Source organism: Crocodylus siamensis, chromosome 2 (assembly GCF_052110815.1).
Source record: "Crocodylus siamensis isolate JL-2025a chromosome 2, ASM5211081v1, whole genome shotgun sequence".
In the NCBI taxonomy this organism is placed as follows: domain Eukaryota; kingdom Metazoa; phylum Chordata; order Crocodylia; family Crocodylidae; genus Crocodylus; species Crocodylus siamensis.
The window spans coordinates 180712819-180736887 of record NC_143396.1 but is presented as its reverse complement, the minus strand read 5'-3'; the positions used below and the strand labels follow the sequence as shown (position 1 = coordinate 180736887).

Genomic DNA, 24069 nt, shown 5'->3' with positions numbered 1-24069 from the left:
AAGAAGTTTTGTTTTACTTTAGTTTTGTTTTTATCTGGACTGAATATTGACCAGACAGCAAACAGGAGCAAGTTCTTGCTTTCACTATTATATTAATCTCCTCGCCAAGAGGGCAAAGATCTTACCTTGGTGTGTTATTATTGCTCTGGAAGTGATGCTTCAAGACAGACACATGCAGAATATCCAAAGGATTTCACTCCCTCAGAGATCTGTGCTCTTGCCCATTCTTCCCCAACATATTTACAAATGATCTGACCCCAATAATTCCAAGGTCTGTTAAGTAAGCCAGTAATGTCCACCGGCCTTTAAGAGACAGAGATTTCAACAAGACTCTGGAAAACCTGAACTAAACCATCACTAAGCGACTACTGCAAAATGTGGACAAATTTTTACCCAGCCTATCAAAAGCAGCACCCTTATGCTTCCATATCACTCCTGGCAGCACATCATGAGAACTTAATGTCTTTCTGAATGGAGAATGACTAGCCCTAGCAGCAAAAACAGTGACTGGATTTCACAGTAACCAGACCAACTCATCAAGGCATCTCAGAAGATAAAACTTGCAGGTTCAATTTGGGGAGCAAATGCTCTCCACAGATTAGCACTAGTCTGTGCTTCTCAGTTGAAGAATACTGTTAAGTTCTCCCAAAAAACCAACTGCTGTGCAACTGAATCAAAACCAGGAAGAGAGATCATGAGACCAATAAACATTGAGTGGCTACCAGTCCTCCTCCTCACACCAGGTGTCATGTTGCAGCAGAAAACCTCCTTGATAAAATGCAGGAGATACCGCAACCACCACTTTTCAAAGATAGTTCAGAGGCACCTTGCCACTGACTCATTAGCATGAGACTGATCTGGACTATGTTACCAGTCATCTCCACAGTGGATGCTGTCACACTGTGGCAAGCAAAACAGGAAAATGCTGCACCCTCTGTAGGAAACTCTTTCCTCATCACAGAACTTAGAAAGAGACTGCCTGGCTTAAAGCTGCAGTGCCATTTTTGACATAAGTTCAGCTGTTTGAGATGTGGGATGGTTATGCATACAGCAAGTGACTGAAGGACAGCTTGTTGTGCAGCCATGGTGTGATTAAGAAGACTACACCTCTACATCATGACAAGATGAGCATCCCATGCTGGTTTGTCAGCACTCCTACACTCTGGGACTCTGAGGTTGTTGAATAGCTGAAATACATATGATGCCTTTCAAAGCTCCTTTGTACATGCATTTTTACTTAATACTCTTCTGCTTTTATCACTTTAATTTTATACTTAGTTCTTCAACCATTCACCCCTCCTCATCTGCTGTACCACTCATGCATTCCCTAAATAAAGTATCATGGTGCATGGGCTCTGGAAGTAGCATGCACAGCCTGAAACAACAAGAAAATAAAGAGTGAGTAAAGTTGTGGTTTGCTGTGCAACTGTGAAAGAAGAACATACTACAAAGAGTGGATCTTAAAAAAATTTGCTGCAGAGAGCTGTCTGCTGTTCATGTGGTCTATGAAAGCTGGTTTACCTAGTGGCAAGACACTGTAATAGCACCTACTACATGTTTTGTAGGTAGCTGGAGGGTTGTCTGTCCAGTCCAGATCCCAGTGTGATTTATATAGGTGTAATAATAGTGTAAGTTACACCATTGGAAAGTGGTGTCATTCCACACCGTACTTTCGGAGAAGATTGAACAATAAACAACAAAATGGAAAAGGAAGAGATGAGGACGAATATAATGGTAATTACACGGTGACTTAGGCTAGGAACGTGCCCAACCCCCATGGTTCAAAAGTAACACATAGACAGTTGTGCTATGTGGATCAGTTCTTATAAGCAAAACCATAAAATAGAATCAACTCCCCTGGAGTGCTACTCAGCTCACCCTCCTTTCCCAGTGAATGCATTAGGAAGGTGGTGCTCGATCTTTTTAGACTTAGTTCACCCCTCAGGAAATGCCAGCTTTTAGCTTTCAATCCTTTTTGGACTACATCAAAATAATAGCGCAATTCTTCTCTTGCGAAGAACTCAGAAAGATGTCAACAGATCAGTGTTTTTGACACTATGGATTCCAGTTTGAAATATCTGGGTTTATCTTGTGAATCACATGTAAGTTTACATACCTAACAGTCCTACTACTGCACAGCACTCTGTAGCACCCTTAAAAAGGATCTCATGGCACCTCAGGGTACCAGAGTACTCCTCTTAAAAGAATAAAGGAGAGCTGACAATGCATGGAATGAAAAATATGAACGCATGGGATAGTATGGCAAGGAAAGGAGAACAAACAAAAGCAAAGGGGCCATGTATGTTTCCACTGAAGTATTTCACTCAGAGATGTTTCCTGAAACATTACTATTAATTCACATAGAGGGTCAGATACTTAGCATAGCTCCATGGGCTCCAAAAGAACCAGGCCAATTTATATCTGCTTAGCATTCTGTGCATTGTATATGAGGGAGATTGTATAACTCCCAGTACATACATGCCTATACAAATACCTATTACTGTGGATGTGCATGTATTAATTAAGCTCTGTTGAAGTCAATGGAATTATACAGGTTTATACTGGACAAGCATCTGGCCCACATTTCTCTTTGGAGTTACATAAAATGTACCACTGTGAGAAATGAAGAGATGTGGGGAAGGTTTCCCTGTCCCTCAAGGAATGAATCCCCCTTTCCTGATACTGATAAATTGTATCTATTCTACTCTCTACACTAGGGTAATTACATTTCAAGTGAAGGTTTTATAGCCAGCGAAAAGAGGCCCTGCAAAACGACTTAGAGAAAACCACAAATTTGGCACCAGAATCAGCCTCCTTCTCTTGATCTTCCACTCTGAGTTTGACTGCCTGAGAAGTTCTGTTTGAAAGGGAGTTCAGGATTTCTTCACATTGCTGCATGCATTTTTCCTCAGTCTCTTACCAAGTCACTCGTGTGGCAGATGCAAATACACACTCCCAGGGTGCATCTACACATGCACATTACTTTGGAGCTAATTAGCTCTGCAGTAAAGTGTTACCATCTATATGTGTGCATGTATTAGGGAGCAGTAAATTAACTCCACTGTAGCAAAGTACTGTTCAGGACAGGTATTATCTTACAGCAGAGTAGTTACATGCACCAAAACATGCATGCAGAGGGTGACCGGGGTTGGCTGGGGCACAAGGGTGCTTCAGTGTAGGGGCTGCCTGCTGGTTAGCCCCACACTGTACCACCCTAATCCCTCAGCCAGCCCCTCCACAGCACACTGAACCAGGGCAAAACAGCCCCTGGATGGCAGGCTGATCCCCCAGGCTCCCTGCCAGCCAGGGCCCCAGCTCGACTTGCCACAGTCCTGGGCGCATGTGTAAACACTGCACCTGGGAGAAATAAACTTTGGAGCAAACGGCACCAGAGTTTATAGCTACTTGCTAATTGCGTATGTAGATGTACCCCCCAGGCACCTTGAGACACTCACAAATGTATATGAATGCAACCCAGAGGCATATGATAAGCACAAAAGCATCTGGACAGGTGTGTGTTTATGTTAAAAAGCACACATGCCACAAGACAATCATGCACTCACACAAAGAGCACAGATTATAAAAATGAGTAGCTATAAAGACTGCCATGTGCATATACACAGTGAAGGAACATAGCCTGAGCCCCTGTTGCAATGTAACACACTGGTGTCTCTGTCCCTCCTTCAGTGATTGAACAACAAAGGGGTCCATACAAGACTGTTTCTATACTGAAACTAAAGAGCTGGATCTGTCAGCTTAAACAACAGAGGCCTGTACTTTTAGATGCAGAAGCCCTGGTTAAATTCCCATAGGTGACCAATTCAGAATGGTTGTCAGAGCAACCTTGGCCTTAAAGGTGTGAAATGGCTTTGCAATTATCTGAGCTCACTAGGGATAGCAGTCTAAAACCAGTGTCAATAAAATCCTTTTCAGTGAGGTGTCAAATGATCGGAGATACCATCTGGCCTTTGGCTATACAAAAGAAGTGAAGCCTGGATTTTACACAGGGATGAGCCGCAACCAAATCCTATATCAGCAGCTGGCAACCTTTCCAAGCCATGAGGCAAAACAACCCAGCTCAGATCCGAGGCAAGCAGGAGGACTTTGGGCTTTCCCTGCACCCATGCCAGGGCAAGAAGCTGAGAGCTGCACTTGTGCCACTGGTGCTGCTGCTTCTCCCAGCCCCCCGCTCCCCAGCTGGAGCATGGGCACAGCTTCCAGCTGGTGGGGAGGTACACCAAGGCTGGGCAGCTGGAAGCTGCATCCACACTGCTTCTGCTCCTGTGCCACAACTGGCAAGCAGGATGAGAGAGTGGGAAGGGTACAGCAGGGGAGTGGGAAGTGGTATAGTTCCTCACCAGCTGGAATCTGTGCCCACACACAGCCAGGGGGAGGAAGAAGAAGTGTCAGCAAGAGTGCAGCTGGAAGTTGCCTGGTCCTGGTACAGCTCCTCCCTGTTTAGCTCTAGAGTGGGTGAGGATGTGGGTATAGGCATAGGCAACTTGATTACCTTGATATGACACTTTCAAGGACACCTTCTAGTTCACTCCACCTTCCAAATTAGATATAAGTGAATTTTGTGATACTGAAAAACGCTACACTAGTATGTAACATCTTCTACTGATCCAGATCATGGGCAGCAGCAGCATGAAGTTCCTGAACTGGTCCTATTATTCTTCCTCATACCTGTTTTGGAGGGACCTCTTCCATTTATGGGAAAACCCCTCAATGTCCAAAGCCATTCAATTATTTGGATACAATGAGGAGACCGTAAAAGAATGTGCTAGGTAAATGACACCTCTGTAGGAAGTTGATGGACAGCCTCTACATGACAGAAAGCACAGTGCTTGAATAAGCAAGAGAGAAAAGGTCACAATTCAAAAGAATAACCAGTATTAGATACGCTGTGAATCTGTTTACCATGCGATTATGATCATGTTACTGATCAGGCCATGGTAACATACACCATATGTTAGATAGATGCAGCTGATACATAATCAGTCTGATTTAACATGATAAAAATGCATACATGCAAACAGATGTTTCTTTAAAAAATGTTCTACGTGGGGTTTCTTCATCTAATTTTAAATATGCATTCCAATTACAGTAGGGACTGGCAAACTTGCTTTGCCTAACTCTGAACCCACTCCAACATTCTGGGATGGATCCAGAGCCCATACAAGTCAAAGGCTCATTGACTTCAGTGGGTTTTGGATCAGATCCTATGAGATCAAAATTCCTTCTAAGACTAGAATTTCAGTGTGGTCGAGTTTGCATTCCATTCTGAATACACTGAAATTACACCATCATTACACTGTAGTCACACTGTAGCTTTGATTAGAGCTGAACTGTAACACATTTGGATTCAGAGTTAGTTTAGCCATTTGGTAAATTCAAAATATAATCCACCTCTGCTGCAATGCCTACAAAGCACTCAAAAATGACTCGGAGGCTGAAGGGCTGCAACCACTGCTTAGTGTGCTAATCTTAATCATCTCACAATCATTTTGTGCCTCCCCGATCTGTTTGTGTCCATCTGCTCCTCCAATCATATGCATAGACTGTAAGATCTTTGGGGCATGGACCATTTTTCATCCTGTGAGACTGCCTAATGCACAGGACCCTGGTCACCAACTGAGCCTCTAAGAGGATGTCCATATCAGTTCTGCCATGCTCCTGGGTGCATTGCTTTGAAGCATGTCCTGCCCACCCACTCCTGCCCTGCATGTGCCAGTCCTAAGAAACAGTGGCTCTAGTATGGCTTTCAAGTCCTCCCTTTCCAGCATGTTGAGATCGGCAGTATGGTGGTGGTCTCAGCTTAGCTTCCCTGCCTCACTTCCAGAATTGGCATTAGCAGAGCGGCAGCAAGTGGACTGGGAACTGGGGAAACAGTACAGACATCTTGCAACTTCCATTCAAATGACAGTACCTATTATCAGTCCTTAAGTGGAACTCCATTAGTGTGTCCACCAAAAACATGCATACCAGATGCATCTGAAATTCAGGCAAGTGACATTTGGATAATAGTGGAAAACAAACAGGCAAGGTTGAAAAGTTTTTAAATGTTGTGAAATTTTAGCCAAAACTATTTTCTACCCGCTCACTCCCTCTAGCTGTGATACATGTTAACAACAAAATTCATTTTTACATTACTTACACTTTATTTACAATTCAGTGGCAATTTTGCTTTAACTTCAATTGTTCTTCAGTTCACAGAATGGGTGGGATTTTCAGAAGTGCTCAGGGCTGGCCTAACATTGTTTCTATTGAAATCAGTGGCAAAACTCCCATTGACCTCAATAGGAATAGCGTTAAACCAGTAAGTGCTTCTGATGTACATTTTTCATAGCAGATTGTGAATGATAAGGTTAATGGGAATCAACATATGATCAAACGTATTTGTCTTTTGCTGGCTGGGTTAATAAGCAGAGCCTACCGCAGCTTTCTGTCAGGTTCGGATCCTAATTTCCTAATACCCCCAATTTTTCTCTAAGAGAGAGATCCAAGCTGAGTCCAGAGACGATGTTCCTCAAAATTTGGGGAAGTTTGGAAGTACATGCAAAGTTTAGAGCTCCAGTTCACAAAGTTCATTAACTCTGACTAATTTGGTTAAGCATTTTCAGCTCAACATTATTCTAAGATGCTCAAAATCAGTGGGTTTATCTACCTCCAATTCTGATGCCATTTATTTTGAAGATTATACATAGGGTCCCTTTATCTATAATTAAGGAATGGCCTCCTCTGGGATGAAACACCATCTAAATGCATTTAAGAATAACACCCAAGAATTTAAGGCAAGACACGCAGAATTCTACATATCGTAAAATTTTAAGTGAGCAAGTTAAAATTATGCAACACTGATATGTCATTCAGTCAATAGGATTTACTGCTGGGAATGCATTAAATATCATGAAAAGTGTTAACAGATGCACTCAGTCAGGTCCAAAAGATATCACCTCCTGCAAACCAAGGTTGGATACTGGCTGTACTGACTCAGAAGAAAGAATAACACCCATGATTTGTCAGCTACTTTGAGATTTATCAGTTTAAAAAGCACTAATGATTTCTGAACTGCTAAGAGTTGCTCTTCCAAATCCACTGCTTGTCAAGTGTGTCAGCTTTTATTACATAGATTGCTACAGAAAGGACAGTTTTAGCAGCCACGAGTGATCTAAACAGTTCACTCACACTCAGTTTATTCGCACTGACCTTCAAATCACCCACAACCAACATGAGCCATATGATTTACACTTCCCTGTCTATAGCATACCTTACAGCCACCATCAAAGTCAACCACAATGTACTGCTTATTTGTGAATGGAAGCCTTTCTAGGAAATGATCTGCAAACTACTTATGGACAGCATAGGAAGGAACTGCAGAAAGGGTGGAAGTCAGGAATAAAGAGTTGTTGGTCACAGCTGCTGGTGAACTTCCTATGGTCAAACCCTGCAATCCTTAGATAAATGCCAAATACACCACAGAAAGGGGATCGTGAATACTAGCGAGGCACATTTGGCAATACCAAATCACATTTCAAAGCTCTGTGGACCTAGCTGAAGTACTTGATTAAAATACTCAAGCAAATCCGAAAGAATGGAAATGTTTCATTTCAGCATTTTTAAAAAAGGCAAAAATAGTTGATTTCATGGTGTGAAACAATATTTCATTTCAACCTTTCCTTTTATTTTAATTTTTAAAAATTTTTAAATATTTAAAAATGATCCAACTTAAAATGGAATCAGTTAATTTTTCCAACAGGAAATGTTTAGCAGGACTCAAAATCATAGAATCATTGAAAAGAAGAGCTGGAATGGACCTCAGGAGGTCAGCTGGCACAACTCACTCCTTAAGCTAGAATCATCCCCATCTAACCTGTTCTTAAAATCTCAGGGAACAACCCTTACACACAAATAGCAGACATAACACCCAAAACATCAAAACACCCTTTAACCAACCAAGCCTAAGTAGGTAAAACAGAGGACAAGGGCACTGTCAATGTCCTGCCTCTGCAAGGACAAGAACTAGTTGTAAAATATGCTCAAGATCCAAGAAAGAGGACTAAGACCACCCCCACCCCCCAAAGGAAGACAACCTTTCCCCCTCCAGTACATGCCAATCTGACCACAGGGTAAAATGCCTCCCTGAACCCAAATATGACAATCGCGTTGCCCCTGAGCAGAGGAGCAAGGCCCTCAGCCAGGAACCTTGGGTTTTTAAGTCCCAGCAGGAGCAGTCAAAATTAATTGTCACTGGAGATTTAAAAAAAAAATGTTTTCAGTCCAATGCAAAATGATTTTTGGATTTTTACTTTTCAAAGTACCAATGAAACGAGAGATCCAGTATTCACCCAGCTCCAGTTGCTTCTATAGGTCTTCCTTGGGCATTCAGAACGAAGCCATATTGGTGGGAGCTGAAGAGGAAAACTTACGTTACTACAGACTGTACTTTCTCAGATTCAAAGATGCACAGCAATTAAAGATGGTAAATAGACACGGATGGTCTGGTTTGACTGCTTGTCTATCACAGGTCATAACATTTTATCAAAATATCCCTATCAAGCCCAGAGACTTGAGCTAATTTTTTCAATCAATGAAAATGTTGGCCACAGGTACAGAACATGATAAACTGAGACATTAACAAAGTAAAGCCCTGCCACAAAACAGCACTGGTAAGGTTTTGTCCAGGTGATTCTGCAGACAAACATGTTTTGTGAACAGAGTACTGAAGTCATTTAAAAAAGACAAGAATCCAGGGATAAAGAAGTGTTAAGCCCAGGCATACACAACTGCACTGCTGGGTACATTGTTAATGACTAGCATCTGGGTGCAACAACTGTAGGATGAGAAACTATTTCTTAATGTACACAGAGCAAAGGAAAACCCTTAAGCAAACATACCAGCAGAACACTTAGATGGTTAATCATAACCTTCTCTATGCAATGTTTTCTCCATGTTTCCAATTCAAAGGAACAGCGATTAATAAACAGTGTTGTCTCTTTTGGAGAAATGAGTCACTCTCCTCCCCACATTGGGGTTACTCTCACACTGTTGCTGCTGCTGCTGCACAGAACAGTTAGGGTTTCTATTCTCCAGGCAAACCTCAGATCTCAGCTTGTGGCATTGCAAGCCAGACTTTTCAGTTCCATGCTGATTAGCTTCCCCCTTCAGAACTTTGTTGTAAGGCCTCTGAGGGTTTTTTTGTTCCCACATTGCAAGTGCTTTCAAACTATTAGATGGATCATGGGATTTGTGATGGGATATAACAGATTTTGCATCTGATTCTGGCCCAAGATGGTAGGTGATCAACACCCAAGAGCCTCTGACAGATGTTTAGCATTGGGTCAATAATAGTCCAATTCCTACCAAGTCTATATATGATACATATGTAGGTGCTCATTAACAGACTAGACTTGTATTGCATCCTTAAGGTAATTTAGCAAGGATTTCCTCAGGGGAAACATCCCCCTCCTAGATCCTGCTTAGCCTAAAGACTGGGATTTTAAACAACCTGGTGAATCAAGGGGCAAAGGGCAGCACAAGAACTCAGGCTGTGAAGGGCTTTAGACAGATGAATATTATGATCTTTGGGGTATGGATCACAGAGGATGGGTGAAGATCTCCTATCACAAAGAGGGAAGTGAAAAGCTGTGTTCTGTAACCGCGGCAACCTTTGTACAACAATGAGTGTTAGGAGAGCTTACACCTGGACAGCTGTACCATATGAATGCATCATGCTTGGTACTAGTGCTGTCTGCCTCAGTACAGATGCCAAGATTCAAAGGGGTTGAACCCCATTCCCCAAATATGAGGGAGCTCATCTGCTACTGCCTCTCCTCCTTTCTTAGAAGATTTTATTCCCCATGACTATCAGAGCTGCAGCTTCTGCCAAGACAGGATACACCAGAAATGTGTATTTTGGGAGACTGAAAAGCAAAGGATAGGAGAGAGCAGGGTTAATCCAGTCTTTTCCCCCTCCACGTTCCATTCACTCTGCTCTCTTATGCATAGGCCAGCCAGCCACAGCCAAGGAGCCCTTCTGCTAGCGCTCACTGCCCACACCTAGAACAGCAGCTCCCTTATGCTGGTTCACTTTGCCACCCATTCGTGGTTCTCTGCTATGAGTAAAGTTAGTCACAAAAAACATTCACTGGGCCTAGACACACTCTTCACATCCCAAGTTGCTGCTTACTATGAATACTCCTATACCATGCTATCAAGAGCTCATTCTTGCCATTGAAGCAATAAGCCCGCCTGTTCCCTCTCCAAGGGCATCAACCCTGGAAATGAAGGACTCCCACCTCCAGCTGAGCAAACAGGAAACCAAAGTCTTAATCACAGTGCCAAGGGCATCCTCACCACCCCATTTTACAAGGGCTGCACATTCAGAGTGGGACTGGGCACACAGGGCTTATTTCTTCAGCAGCCTGAGGGAGCTCCATGCTGCTACCATATAGACAGCCTCAGATCCTGGAATCACTCATATTTAGGTACTCTTGCTTCGCACAATCAGGAAAGTCAACACAGCTACACAAGCTCACACTTAATGAAGTTCTAGCCCAGAGTTCTGATTCAGCCATGCCAGTCCTGCCAATCAACAACAAAGATGATCTAACATAGTCTTAAATCTCTGCTGTGTCCTGCTGGCCTATGCTATGAGGTCTCCAAGGTTTCCACTACCTACTGCATTGCTGCTTGATGTTTAACTGTCTACCACCTCTTCAACCTACGCCGTCTACAACCTATACCCCTACCACCTCTTTGGCACTTCCAGGGGACAGGATGGAGCAATGGCACTTGCTTCCTTTGCTGTTCTAATTTTCTTAGCGGGGTTTTTCTCACTCTGTTGGAGTTCTAGAAGGGAAGGAGCAGCCACAAAATCCTTGACTTCACCTTGCAGGACCCCTGCTCATTTCCTGAGCTTCTTGTCAGCTCAGATCAAGCATAGTCCTACGCTTGCCTGGAAAGGGAAACACATGACCACTGAGGCGGTCTTCCTAGTCACACCTGGGGAAGACTGCTCTCCTGGCACAGGAATAGTACCTGCCAAGGTAATGTATAGTAAACCTCCGACTTAGCTGCTGGAGTGGGAAGGTCTTGGCTTTATACCCACTTTATAGAAAGGGGAGACTCCTTCCTAGCTTGCTCCTGGGGCCTTATGGCTAAGGGCAAGCAAAACTCAGGGGCACCCAAACCCCAAGCTTTCAGGTTTGGGCCTGCAAGTAGGATGCCCGCCAAAGGATTTGGGAACATCTGAAGCCCCAGATGGGGGCAGAGGATGTTTGCCAGTAGTAGGGGCACTTATGGTTCTGGACAGCCTCATGGATTTGTAATTTGATTTGGCAAATTTGGCTTGGAATATGGAAAATTAAACAGACAAACAAACAAAAACTTCTGATGTTTTGTATTCATGACCAAACTTGGGCTGAAATCCCAGCTGATATTTCACCTTCATTCCCAATACATTTTGAACTTCACTTGCTGTACATTATTCCCTGATATGGGCTCTACCTCCATTTTGACACATTCACCTGTATACAGCAGACATACTTTATATGGGGGGGAGGCGTGTGTAAATACTTTTTTGCTTTTGATCTTCCATACAACTGCCAAAGCGAATACCGCACCCTAGTAGAGCTGCCTCATCCTTGGTGAGGTCAGGAGATATATGAAATTGGTTAGATGGCCCCTTACACAGTTAGAATCACACTTTCCAGTTTAAGAAGATAGATACCGTATGTCACACCATGCCACAAGGTGATGCTTTATGGGATGTTTACCGGGAAAGAAACATAGGGATTATTGTTCTGCTTCAGACCAGTAGTCCATCTAGTCCAGCTTCCTGTCCCTGACAGTCACCAACAAAAGTTTCTTCAGAAGCCCTGCAGTAAACATTGGGAAGTTATCTACTATCAGGCAATTTTCTTCCAATCTCGCATCAGTTAGAGATTGGCTGACTTGTACCCTGAAGCAGGAGAGTTTATCACCCTGATCCAACAAAGCATTTAAGTCCATTACCCTTAAGCACACAAAGAACCACATGGAAGCCAAAAGATCCTTCACAGACTAGGAAATTATCAGGCCAGAAGAGCCAATCATGATATCCTAATCTGGCCTGCTCTATAAACACAAGACAGAGAATTTCCCTTAATTAATTGCTCCTTGAAATAGAGCAAATCTTTTTTAAAAGTATGCAGTCTTAATTTTAAAATTGCTAGCGATAGAGAATCTATCGCAACATTTGTTTTTCAATAGTTGATCACCTTTAGTGTTAGCTATTCACTTGTGTGTGTTTCTACACTAAATCTGCTTCACTTCAAACTTGAGTGACTGGATCCTGTTATGATTTTGCCTGATAGATCAAAGAGCCCACAATGAACAGTTTCTCCCCACTCATATAGGTACAAATAGACGAGTAGTTCTTACTCTTTTTTAGTATTGAGGCACCTCTCATGAGATTTAAGGCACTCCTCAGAAAATACCAGCTCTTCGTTTTCACTTGTTTTTTAACTACAGAAAAATAGTTGAGCAATTCTTCTGGGGGAAAGAACTCAGAAAGACCACAACAGCTCAGAGTATTTTGACACTTTGGATTCCTCTTTAAAATCTCTGCGTTTATTTTATGAACCATGTTTGCACACCCAAAAGTGCTAACTTTATGTGGCACCCTCTAATATTCTTGAAAGGCTCTCAAAGCACCCCAGAATGCCATGGCACCCTGGCTGAGAATTGCTGTTATCCACTATGAGCAAATCACTCATCTACCTCCTCAGTGGTAAACTAAATAGATCCAGGTCCTAGAGTCTTTTACTACAAGATACGCTTTTCCAGACATTTAAGCCTTTTCACGGCTGTTCTTTGAACAGTCTCCAATTTAATCAACATCCTTTGTGAATTGTGCCCAGCAGGACTGGACAAGACCCAGTACTCTAGGAATACTTGCAACAGTGGCAGATGCAAAGGTGATGTAACTTCTCTCCTGTTGCTTGAGATGTCAAAGTACTCTGGCATGATCTACTATCTATAAACTCATGTTGACTGGCATGAATTATATTTCACTCCTTTAATTCTTTAGTAACTAGTTCCAGGATTAGCTGTTCCATTATTTTGCCTTTGATCAATGTCAGGCTGACAGAGTTATAATTTTCTGGGTCATCCAGCTTGACCTTTTAAAATACGGGCACACCATTAACTTTTTCCCAGTCCTCTGGGATTCCCAAGACTTACTGAAAATCAACACTAATGGTCCAGAAAGCTCCAAAGCCACTTTTTAAAATTCTGGATGTACATTATCCAGTTCTGATTATTTAAAACTATCTGAACTTTAGTAGCTGCTGTTTAAAATACTCCTGAGTGAGTACAGAAAAGGAAAGTTTTTCCTCTTCATCCTTTGATAAATCTATATCATCTAATTATTCTCCAGATACAGAACAGGAATATTTGTTAAAAATGTCTGCAATATACTGTTATTGACCAGTCTATCATTTCTACTCAGCAATGTACCAATACCACTGATGAGACTCTTTTTTTTAAAAAAAGCCTCCTTATTATGTATAATTCTGTGGCCCAGATATTCCTCTTCATGTCCTTTTGCATCCCTTATAAATTTTCTATAATTCCTAATTTCTGATTTATTTCCTCTTTCTTCCATTTGCTGTTTTTTTGAGCATGTCAGTTGCTCACCTAATCTCCCTTATAGAGGCATCTTCCCTTCAAATTCCTTCTCCTCAGCAGAGATAAGGGGTATTTTGCCCCCTTGAAGCATCCAATCCCTACATATCTCTATTACATCAACTTTTCTTGTCCAGGACACATAATTTCCTTTAGACGTCACAAGTGGCATGCAAATCAACATGCTCCTCACCCCGCACAGTGTAGATGCTTCTCTGGGACATTGCCCCCTTCACCACCAGCATGTTTGTAAAGCTCTCTCCTCACTGGGTGCATCTACACATGCAATCAGTGCAATGCAATACATTCCAGCATAGTTCATGCTGGAGTTTATTGCTCCCAGGCACAGGAGCTTCATGTGCACCTGGGACTGCAGCATGTTGAGACAGGTTGGAGCAGCCCCAGGTGGCAGGAAGCCCAAGGGGTCAGCCTGCCAGCCCTGAACTGCTCTGACTCAGCTCAGCATGCTGCAGAGGAGCTGAGTGAGGCATGAGGGTGCTCCAGTGCAGGGCTAGCTAGCAGGCAGCCCCTACACTGAAGAACCCTTGGGCCACAGCTGGCCCCATCAGCATCTACATGTGCATTGCAGTGCACTAAATAACACTGCCACAAGATAGTACTTGTGTTTACAAGTACTAACCTACAGCAGCATTAGTCTATTGCGACCTAATAGGGCCACATGTGTAGATGCTGAGACTTTACTGTGGAGCTAATTAGGCAATGGCAGTAAATGCCTCATGTAGATACATCCACTTAGTGCATTCCCTCCTTGCAGACTCAGGAGTAGGTTCTTGTATTTTATCTACCACCTGAAAGAGAAAGAAAGGTTCCTCAGGGACAAATGAACAAAAGACTGTTTCTCAGGAAAAGAGTAGAGGGCTAACATGAAAATGGCCATGAGGCCTAACCCCGGCTCTGAAACTGGTTTTCTGAAACCCTGAACTAGTTCCTTTATCTTCAGAGAACTGATTAATGCCTGTGCAGTACTCCACAACTACAAAGTCTTATGCTACCAGGTGCCCAGGAAAATCCTCCTTTGAAAATCTAGTTCTTCTCCATCTAGAGGGTCACACTAGCTGAGGCTACACCCGCTCCATGAAACTACTCTAGATTTACACCAGTCTGAATAGAGCCAAACCTGTTCAAACAGGGGTCCTTGTTGGATATGCAGATCATGAATGTGTGGCATGGGGATTCCACTTACTGTACATCTCAGAGCAACTGAGAACTAAGGGTGGAAGAGACTGCAATTCAGTCAAATTGGAGCTTCTGGCTCCAATGTGAAGCTCCCCAAAAAAGGAAGGGAATTGTGTGTATGGGAATGACTTCCAGCAAACAAAAACATAGCATAGCTGCTTCTAGACAAGTATAAGCACATGATTCCCTAACACCATCTGATTTTGTACGTCAGAGCACATAAGAAGCAGAGGCTCTCTGTTTCCTTTTTCATGCCTGGACCTCCAAGATTTCCTTCAGTATATTGTGCCTGTTAATGGTTTGCATGCTGCTCAATGGAACTTGCTCATCCAGACAAACCTCACAAGTGGAACAAGGCAAAGTCAGACAGGAAGGATGCACTGTAGGCTATGACACTGTAACCTAATCCAGTCCCTGACTGTGCCACAGACTTGACCGTGGGCCAGCCATTTAATCTCTCTGCACCTCAATTCCCACAACATAGGAATTAAAACAGGACACCTATACATACGATGGAACTCTGCTCTGATGCATGCTAATTAGCATGCACCAGAGCAGACTCAGTTAATCAAGTCTGCTGGAGAATGCTAATTAGTGTGCTCCAGCAGCCTCTGCATCACATGTATTTAATGTCCTCACATTTCAAAATGGTGGCAGGGGTGCTGTAACTAAAGCTTGATAAACTAAAACTAAAACGAGCTTTAGTTAAAGTGCTCTTGTCACCGTTTTGAAGCATGGGATGCTGAATACACATAACGCTGTGGGCACTTCATCCCGGTGCATGTGTATAGATGGCCACAGTTCTTTGTATGCCCTGAGTATTTAGATGGTAAACTCTTCAGGGAAGAAATTCTCTCTTATTGTATGTATATATAGAGGACAATGCATCTTGATCTTGGTTTGGGCCCTTAGGCAGTACTCCAATATAAATGATAACTGCAAGTTGGAAGACCCTAAATCATTGAAAGGGTTAACAGAAACCTACCTCTGTCCTTTTACTCTGTCTGAAGAGTGTTGCAAAATGCCGGATTAGAGACTCCGACACCACTTGATGAGCCGCGGACTTTACAGAGCGAGCAAGTACGCAGCTTGTGGGGCAGGATAAGACGTGGCTCGTTGACCGCCCTCGAGGTTCGCCTTACTGGCGCAAGTAGGCGAAATGCTATACGCTTTTAAAGTTTATAGTAAAAGGGTTTATTCAACTCACCTGGCCTCACCCTCTTACGAATAAGAGGGGAGACCGGCTGGAGCGAAGTTGCAGCTAAAGTATAAGCGCAGAGGTATAGTCAAAGCTGGTATGCAGTCTAAGCTACGCTGAGAGGCTGATGTTCGTTGTTGGGTTTTCGAGGCCTTTGATGGGTTTTTGCTGGGATATGCCCAGACGGGAGGCTGAGGACCGGCAACAGGGTGATCAAGCCTGAGATTTATCCAGTTGTCGTCTCTGCCGTTTCCTGCTTCTTCGCCTCTTTATTGATGTTGGTTGGACTGCCTCTATGACACTATGACATAAGCTAAGCGTGCAGGGATAGGATAGTTTCTTTTACATGGGTGTTGCTAGGCAGATTTTTATATAGATTGCGTTTCTGCAAAAGTGAAACTTACAGGATAGAAAAGAAACTTACAAAGTACGCATGTGCAGCTTGATACAAAATTCGCGCGCGCGGGAAAATACAAAATTCGCGCGCGCGGGAAAATACAAAACTCGCGCATGCAAAGTGCACGCGATAGGATTTCAGTTATAGCTATTACTAAATAAACATTTTGGTTTGGCTTGACTTAAAAGATAAGACTATAAAGTTACATAAATGTGAAAAATGCCACGTGGCAGTTATACAAAATGAAATAAAACATTTACAAAGAGAAACTAGGATGAGGACAGTTCAATCCTCAGCAAATATTAATTTGAAAGCAAAGGCAGGTAAGGAAAGGGAAATCATTATACTTGGCACACACACCTCTCCTCTGGGTGTTATCCATACCACCACATTACCATTTCTTCAGGGTTTCTTTCATAACAGTTGAAGAGTGTTGCCCGGAGAGATAGCCAAGGTCTTATTCCAGGCTCATCCTGCTCCAGAGACATGGTCTGAAGGCACATCATGGCAAAGCAAAAAAATCAAACTGTAAATAAAAACACACACTGAAGCATAACTGATGTGTATATGGACATTTCTCTGCTAATTTCACTCTCGCTGGCAGTTTTTTCCTCAATACAGAGACAGAAAAGGGACAAGAAAAAAGGAAGGGCAGAAGGAAGACCATAACAAGTGGGATTGGGCAGGTTGGTATTGTCTCCTACTGCAGTGCCAACCAGTTGCCCGAGGCTGTTTTTTCCAATCTGCTCCATATTATGTAACTGGAGCGATGATAGATGGACTCAACCCAAAAACCCTGGATCCAAACATCTGAAGCATCTGTCTAAACCCAGGAGTCTGATCTGAGCTACCCTAGAAATGCAGTGCATATCCAGACTATAATTCTACAGACTACCGTGGCACTAGTGGAATGATGACACCCCATAAGAGTGACAGGAGAGCAACTGGAAGAGAGAAGGGATTTCCACTTAGACCTGTTAAAACTCAGTGGTCCAAGTCTTCAACTGGACTGAACAAGCTTAGCTTCATTATAATCAATGGAGCCCCAAGGGATTCACATCAGGGTAGAAGCTAGTCCTTTGGTTTTTGTTAAAACACCACTGTCCAAAGGATGTAATGTGCAAAGTCTTTGATCAAAGCTGCTGAGCTTTTGATTAAGTCTCAGCAGCCATATATCTTCAGTTAAGGTATAAGGACCTTCCCAAGAGGTGTCAGAGACCCTTGTAATGGGGTCTCTACCCCATTATTGATCAGGAGAGGGTCAGAGAGATGCAGGCTGACTCTAGCACTCTATAAGGACTGTGGGGAGTTAAGAAGCTTGGAGAGAAGCAGCTCCCCACCAGAGGTGTGGGAAGCACAATTATTGCTTGGAACACAGGCTGAGACCCCAGAACACGATTGGCAGGCTTGATAGAGAAGAGGCTGCCTTGATGACCAAGTAGGTGTGACTAATGGTCTTATGAGGCCAAAACCCTTGGTAAGACCTGTCTGGCCCTTTCCAGCTCCAGTGAAGGAGCTCCAGGGGCTGAAAGAAGACTGGCTGTGAACCTGTGCTAGGGAGAAATCATTTATGTTGTATGTCTGCTATTGTTTACTACTGGAGGACCAGGTTGTGGCTATGGAGTTGCAATGAAGCCACAGAGAGGTGCCTGGGGAAGTTCTACCAATGCATCTGCTGCCAAGTTTTACAATGAAACTTGTAAAAAACTGTAAACTGTGAGGGGGTGTGAAAGTTGAGTCCAAATCCCCTTTTAGGTAATGGTGCAACGATCAGAGTAGACTGGCTACTTGATGATCAGGATGAAACAGGCACCAAAGGCTTAACTCCAGGTTCTGAAGCCAGCCTCTTTATATACAGAGGAACTCAAAACACCAGACATGGCAAGAGAGAAAACTGAGGCCAGTGCCAAGGAGCCTGAGTAGGGATACTGCCCTAGTGTGACCATCATGGAGTGCCAACGGCATCTCTGCTGGAGGGGGTGCTAGGTGATTACAGACCCTTTGCAAAAACTCAGTGCTTCACAACTACAAAGTCTTATGCTACCAGGTGCCCATGAGAGTCCTCCTCCAAAAATCTAGTTCTCCTATGTCTAGAGGGTCACACTAGCTGAGGCTACACCAGCTCCAGAGACCTTGTAATGGAGCTCCTTGTAAGGCCCATGAACCCTATCAGAGGTCAAAATCCCTGTGTCCTAGATGCTACGTGAACACAACCAAGAAGATGGTCTCTGCCCAAAAAAGCTTGAGAAAACTTCCAGGACTTCTCTTTCTATACATTTGAAAGAAGCAGAGGATCCAAATACAGCCTTTAAATTTCCTTTGCAGTGTATGATGGCTTCCGGGACCCTACTAACCAACCCGTGTAGGAGAAAAATGATTGGGCAAAGGTAGTTTTTGGAATTTCTCTTTTACCATATGAGGCTGCTGTAGACCTTGAGAGAGGAAGTGATTTGAGTAGGGCATTCTGAGAAGTCAAACAAAAGCTTTTGGGTTTGACTTTTCTTCAGGAAGAAGATGCCAAGAGAGGCTCTGTCTCTCACCATCTGTTTAATAAGTCAAGACTTCACTGACAACATGAATATGCAGAAAAAGGAAACCAAAATGCTTGGAACTCACCAGCCACTGATTTAAGAAAACTTAAGCAGAGCCACTGGCAGAAAAACATTTACATTGAATGTTATAGTTCTGGGCGCCACACTGCAGAAGGGATGTGGACAGCATTGGGAGGGTCCAGAGGAGGGCCACCCGCATGATTGGAGGCAGCAGGGCAGGCCCTGCGAGGGAAAGCTATGGGACCTGAACCTGTTCAGCCTCCACAAGAGAAGGCTGAGAGGGGATCTGGTGGCCATCTACAGACTGGCCAAGGGGGACCAGCAGGCAATGGGAGAGTCCCTGTTCCCCCGAACAGTACTGGGAGTAACGCAGAATAATGGCCATAAGTTGACCAAGAGTAGATTCAGGCTAGACATCAAGAGGCGCTACTTCACAGTCAGGGTGGCTAGGATCTGGAACCAACTTCCAAGGGAAGTGGTGCTCGCCCCTACCCTGTGGGTCTTCAAAAGGAGGCTAGATAATCACCTAGCCGAGGTCGTTTGACCCCAGCATCCTTTCCTGCCCAAGGCAGGGGGTCAGACTTGATGATCTGCTCAGGTTCCTTCGAACATGTGATGACTTTTACCTATGGGCAATGGATGATCCAGAAGTACACTAATGAGACCACTGCACACCTCCCAGTGTGCTCTTCATACAGGTGCTTGCTTCAAAAGCTCATTTCAAGAGTTGGCCATTTACAAAAGAAAGGGCTGCTGAGGGGCAAAGAATTCAACCTGCCCTCAAATTACACTTGGATTCCCCCAGGATTCTTTACCTTTCCTGCCCGAAGAGCTCAAAGTGTTTTCTAAGCTTTAAGACACTAAATCCTGAAACGCCTCCTGAGAAGCAGTCAACATCATCTCTCCATTTTAGCAACAAGGTAGGGGTTGAGCCACAGAAAGATAATGTGACTTTCCTGATTTTGCCCACAGCTGGGTGGATAGAATCCAGGCAGAAACCAAGTCTCCTTACTTCCAGCCTTTTCTTCCAGCTATTAGACATCAGGCTACCCCCCCAGGTAGGACAGATGCTGTCCCACCCACAGTATATTTTTAACTTCTGAGCACCATGGTTGGCAAAAGCTCTAGGAATCCACTGTAAAGCACCACAAAGACTGAAGGTTTTCTGAGAAACAAGCACCCTGCACAAATGAAGTGGCCCTAGGGAAGCCCTGCTCTTCAGCTACACTTATACAGTACACCACAGAGGGGCCCAGTAAGTAACCAAGCTTCAGCATGTGAGGATGGAAAGAACCTTAACAAATGGCAAACATTGGGTTCCATAGATGAGGCCCTCCCAGCAGCTACCACGCATGTCCATCCCACCCTCTTTGCTCACCCCAGACTGAAAGCTGGGCACTGTCTATGCTGTGCCAGCAGAATCCATAGGGGGGCAGCAAACCCTTTTCAGTACCTTCTTTAATGAAGTTCTGAAGGGGTACCAAACCATGGGTAAAGTTCCTGGAGAAAGGGCAAGGCACCTTCAACTCCTGCCTACCCCATATGGCCGCAGAGCATATGCAGCCAATGGGTAGAACTCTGCATAGGGATACGGGTCCTTGGAGAACACCAGCATTGAGACTACCAGCACAGGGACTGCTGACAGGGACAGTAGGACATCTTTCCAAAACCGCTGTAGCAAGTAAAGATATGCAAAAAGCAGATAGACCAGACAACACCCAGCTGGCTTCAGCTTTCATTACAAACCCAAAACTCAACCCAGATTCACCAGAGAAAATCACTTTGCTTCAAGCAAATATGGACCCAGCTCTGGGCAGATTTAGATTTTAGTCTAGTGATGCTTGTGGCCTTCATGCAGCCTCCCATAGTGAACCAGATGAAACCTGGCTTTCTCACCAAGTGTGGGGATTAACATGGGCCCCTGCCAACCACAAGCAAACTGCCTTAGTACAACCAATGAGTTTCAGTGCAGAGACATCCTTTCAGGAGCCCAGCAAGCTATAGTTATGCTGTAATCCCTCCCTGATAATCGGTGGCTAGGTCTCCAGGAGAATGTTTTCTTGACACCCTTTCACTACTGGACTGGGCTTAGCAACGGTGGAAAACATAATGTAGTAATAATAATTAATAGTGCTTAACCAGGCTTGTCATAGACCAAGACCTCACTGTGTGAGGTGCTGTGCATTATAAGGAACAAGATGGCCACTACCCTTAATGGCTGGGAGTAGATAAGATACTAGTATCTGGTCACCTAGGGCATTATTACATATGCATGCGCCTCAGCACCAGGCACTCGGAAAAGAGCCAAGCACTGCGATGCATGCAGGTGTATAAGCAGTGAAATGCGCATCAGTGCAGAGAAAATGGCAGCAGTGCATTTTTGAACTCAAACACCTTTGATGTGTTTTAGTTCAAAAGCAGACCACCACTGTTTTCTGCTCACTGACACACATTCTGCCACTTATATAACTGCATGCATCGCAACACCGGCACATACATGTGTAAAAATGCCCTAGGTGAGTGAATTAATCAATTAATCAAGTCACTCTGACATGCCAGATCTCTGATGCATCACAGCACAAAAAAGTATGTGTATAAATGCCCAAACAAGACATCTGAGGCTCAGAGCAGTCTAGATAGCACAGCAGTGAACACACAGATGGCTGACTGACCTCTGTCTATGCTAGCACTTATGCTAGCTACTGATCCATTGATGTTACTGTAGGAGTTGCACCAGGGGTAGAGCAGTAGAAGGATAATGGATATAGTCCCCAAAATGACTATCCAAAACAAGATATACAACACCATCTCCTGACATGGTTACAGCAGAGATTATATAGCCACATTAGCAGTAAAGATACATCATGTTGAGATACTATTTGACCAGAATTTACATGTAAAAACTATCTCAAATCCTGGGGTGGAAAGAGCCACAAAAATTTGGGACCCCAAAACCTGAGTTTCACAACTCCAGCTGGGAGGAAGTAGGGAAAAGCAGCAGATTCTGTCACTGTGTTCCAAATGGGTTGAATCCTCCACTGAAATCCTTCTCCCTTGTTTCCCTTCCTTTCTCCCTTCCCCTCTGCTCTCCTTCCTTCACTGATGAAAATATTTTGCAAATCCTTTCCCTACCTTTCCCTCCTTATTTTGGACCACTCTCTTTTTCTATTATATCTGCTATTACAGTGCTTAAAGTTTCCAATGGAGATTAAAGCTCCATCATGCTAGATGCTGTCAATATATGAGAGGCATTACATACACAAAGGATAGCCCTTGCCCCGAACAGTTTACTATCTTAACAGACAAGAGAGAAAAGTCTAAGAGAAACAAGAGTGAAGTGACTTACCCAACGGTGCACCAAGTCAGTGACAGAACAAAGACCCAGACCCAGGTCTCCTGAAGCCTACTCCTCGGCCTTAGCCAGCCTGCCGCTTTCCTGCTAGGACTTCGTTCCTGTCTACTCAACAGGCAGCTGCCGTTACCCAACCAGCTCCCTGCGCTGCCTGTTCGGCATTTGTCAGGTTTGGATAATTGTCTCTAGTTCCTCCATGGAACGTGCTGTTCCTATTTGTACAGTCCCTGCTTGCACTATTAACCCTGATTTTCCATTGAAATAAACAATAATAAAAGGCAAGATAGATAGTCCCATTCCAGCTGGACAGGCATGCTCTGCCTGGTTTCACCATTAGACATCCTTCCCCTCACTTCTAATCAGCCTAAGTAAATTTAGTACAGCTCTTAGAGCTCTTGCTATTCTTCCTCAGGAGCTGTCTTTCGATGCCCTTGCATAGGAAAGGGCATCCTTGCATAGGAAAGATCAGCCTCCCTCCATGCACGCACACACACACACACCACTTCTAGCTACTGGGTGTACTACAGCGCCCACTCCTTTACTCCAGGCTTCTCGGACTGACCTCCTCTTCGGACTTCAAGCATAGGTCAGCCACTCAGGGGTGGGGGAATAAATGATGGGCATGTGAATTTCTCCTTGTTTTTCTTGGTGATGTCCTCTGATCTCTGCTACCCAGTTACTTCTTCCTTATGTTTGGCAAGTTTAAAATGGGAAAATTCCCCTAAAACCTGGCCTTCTGTTGCTGCTTCCCTCCTGGACCAGACCATTTTCTGTCACCCACTTCCCACCTTACTGCTAGTGCTGGTATGAGCTGGCTTGTGGGGAGAGGGGATGTAGATATCCTACCAGTTCCTCTCTGCTGAGCTACCACAGGTTCCCTCTCCTCTCTCAAAATAGGGGAGGGAGCAGTGCTAGGAGGTAAAGAGGGAGAGAAAAGGGAACAGACATTGAAGGAAGAATGGAGATAGTGTTCAGCAGGGAGCCTAAAAGTGAAGGGAAACAGCATCTGCTGAAAGAGCCCGAACAATAGGACATCATCATTCTGCACCAGTTCTTTGTCAGGATGCTTTACAAACACAAGTGTCTCCAGCCCCTTAATCAACAGCAGTGCCATGCCATGGACACTCACCCCCCTGCCCACTGACTTCCTCTCTGTTGCACTGCATTGCAGTACAGTGCTCCCCCCTGCTGCACTGCACTGCACTGCACTGTGCCACACCTGCACCCTCAGGATCCCCCCAAACTCCTGGCCATGGGCTCCGTTGGCCCCACAGGTCATGTCACTCTGCTGTGGCCCTAGGGGTGGGATCAAGGAGCAAAAGCAGTAGGAGGGAGAGAGAGACTTTAGCAGCAACATTAGGAAAGCAATGGGGGGAGTGACACCCCGACTAGGAGCCCAAGGGCCACAGGTGAACCCCTCAGGGGCTGGATGCAGCCCATGAGCTGCCACTTGTACAGCTCTGGTCTATGGGTACAGACACTCAAATCAGTTGCTATGGCATAATTTACCCTGGATTTTATTGCGTAGAAAAATTACCCTGTAGTAAGAAGTAGACACATGACCAGCTATTCCAGGTTAGCTGCCCACAGGAGGTGCTATTACTGGGTTGGGGTGCTAGGTGGCAGAAGAGTCCATTTCCAGTGAGCAAACAGCTACCTTGGGATAAAATTGACTAGGATAGTGGTACTCAACCTCCCAGCCCCA

At 44.2% G+C, this 24069-nt stretch overlaps 1 long non-coding RNA gene across 1 annotated transcript in view; it reads right to left on the bottom strand.

Moving 5' to 3' along the window:
* Window positions 1–24069, bottom strand: part of LOC149871421 (uncharacterized) — a 261718-nt gene that overhangs the window by 200878 nt on the left and 36771 nt on the right. Inside the window, exon 3 of the long non-coding RNA XR_016440226.1 lies at window positions 16116–16986. This is a non-coding gene — a long non-coding RNA (uncharacterized LOC149871421). Of the gene's footprint in view, window positions 16987–24069 lie in introns of the transcript that reaches the window.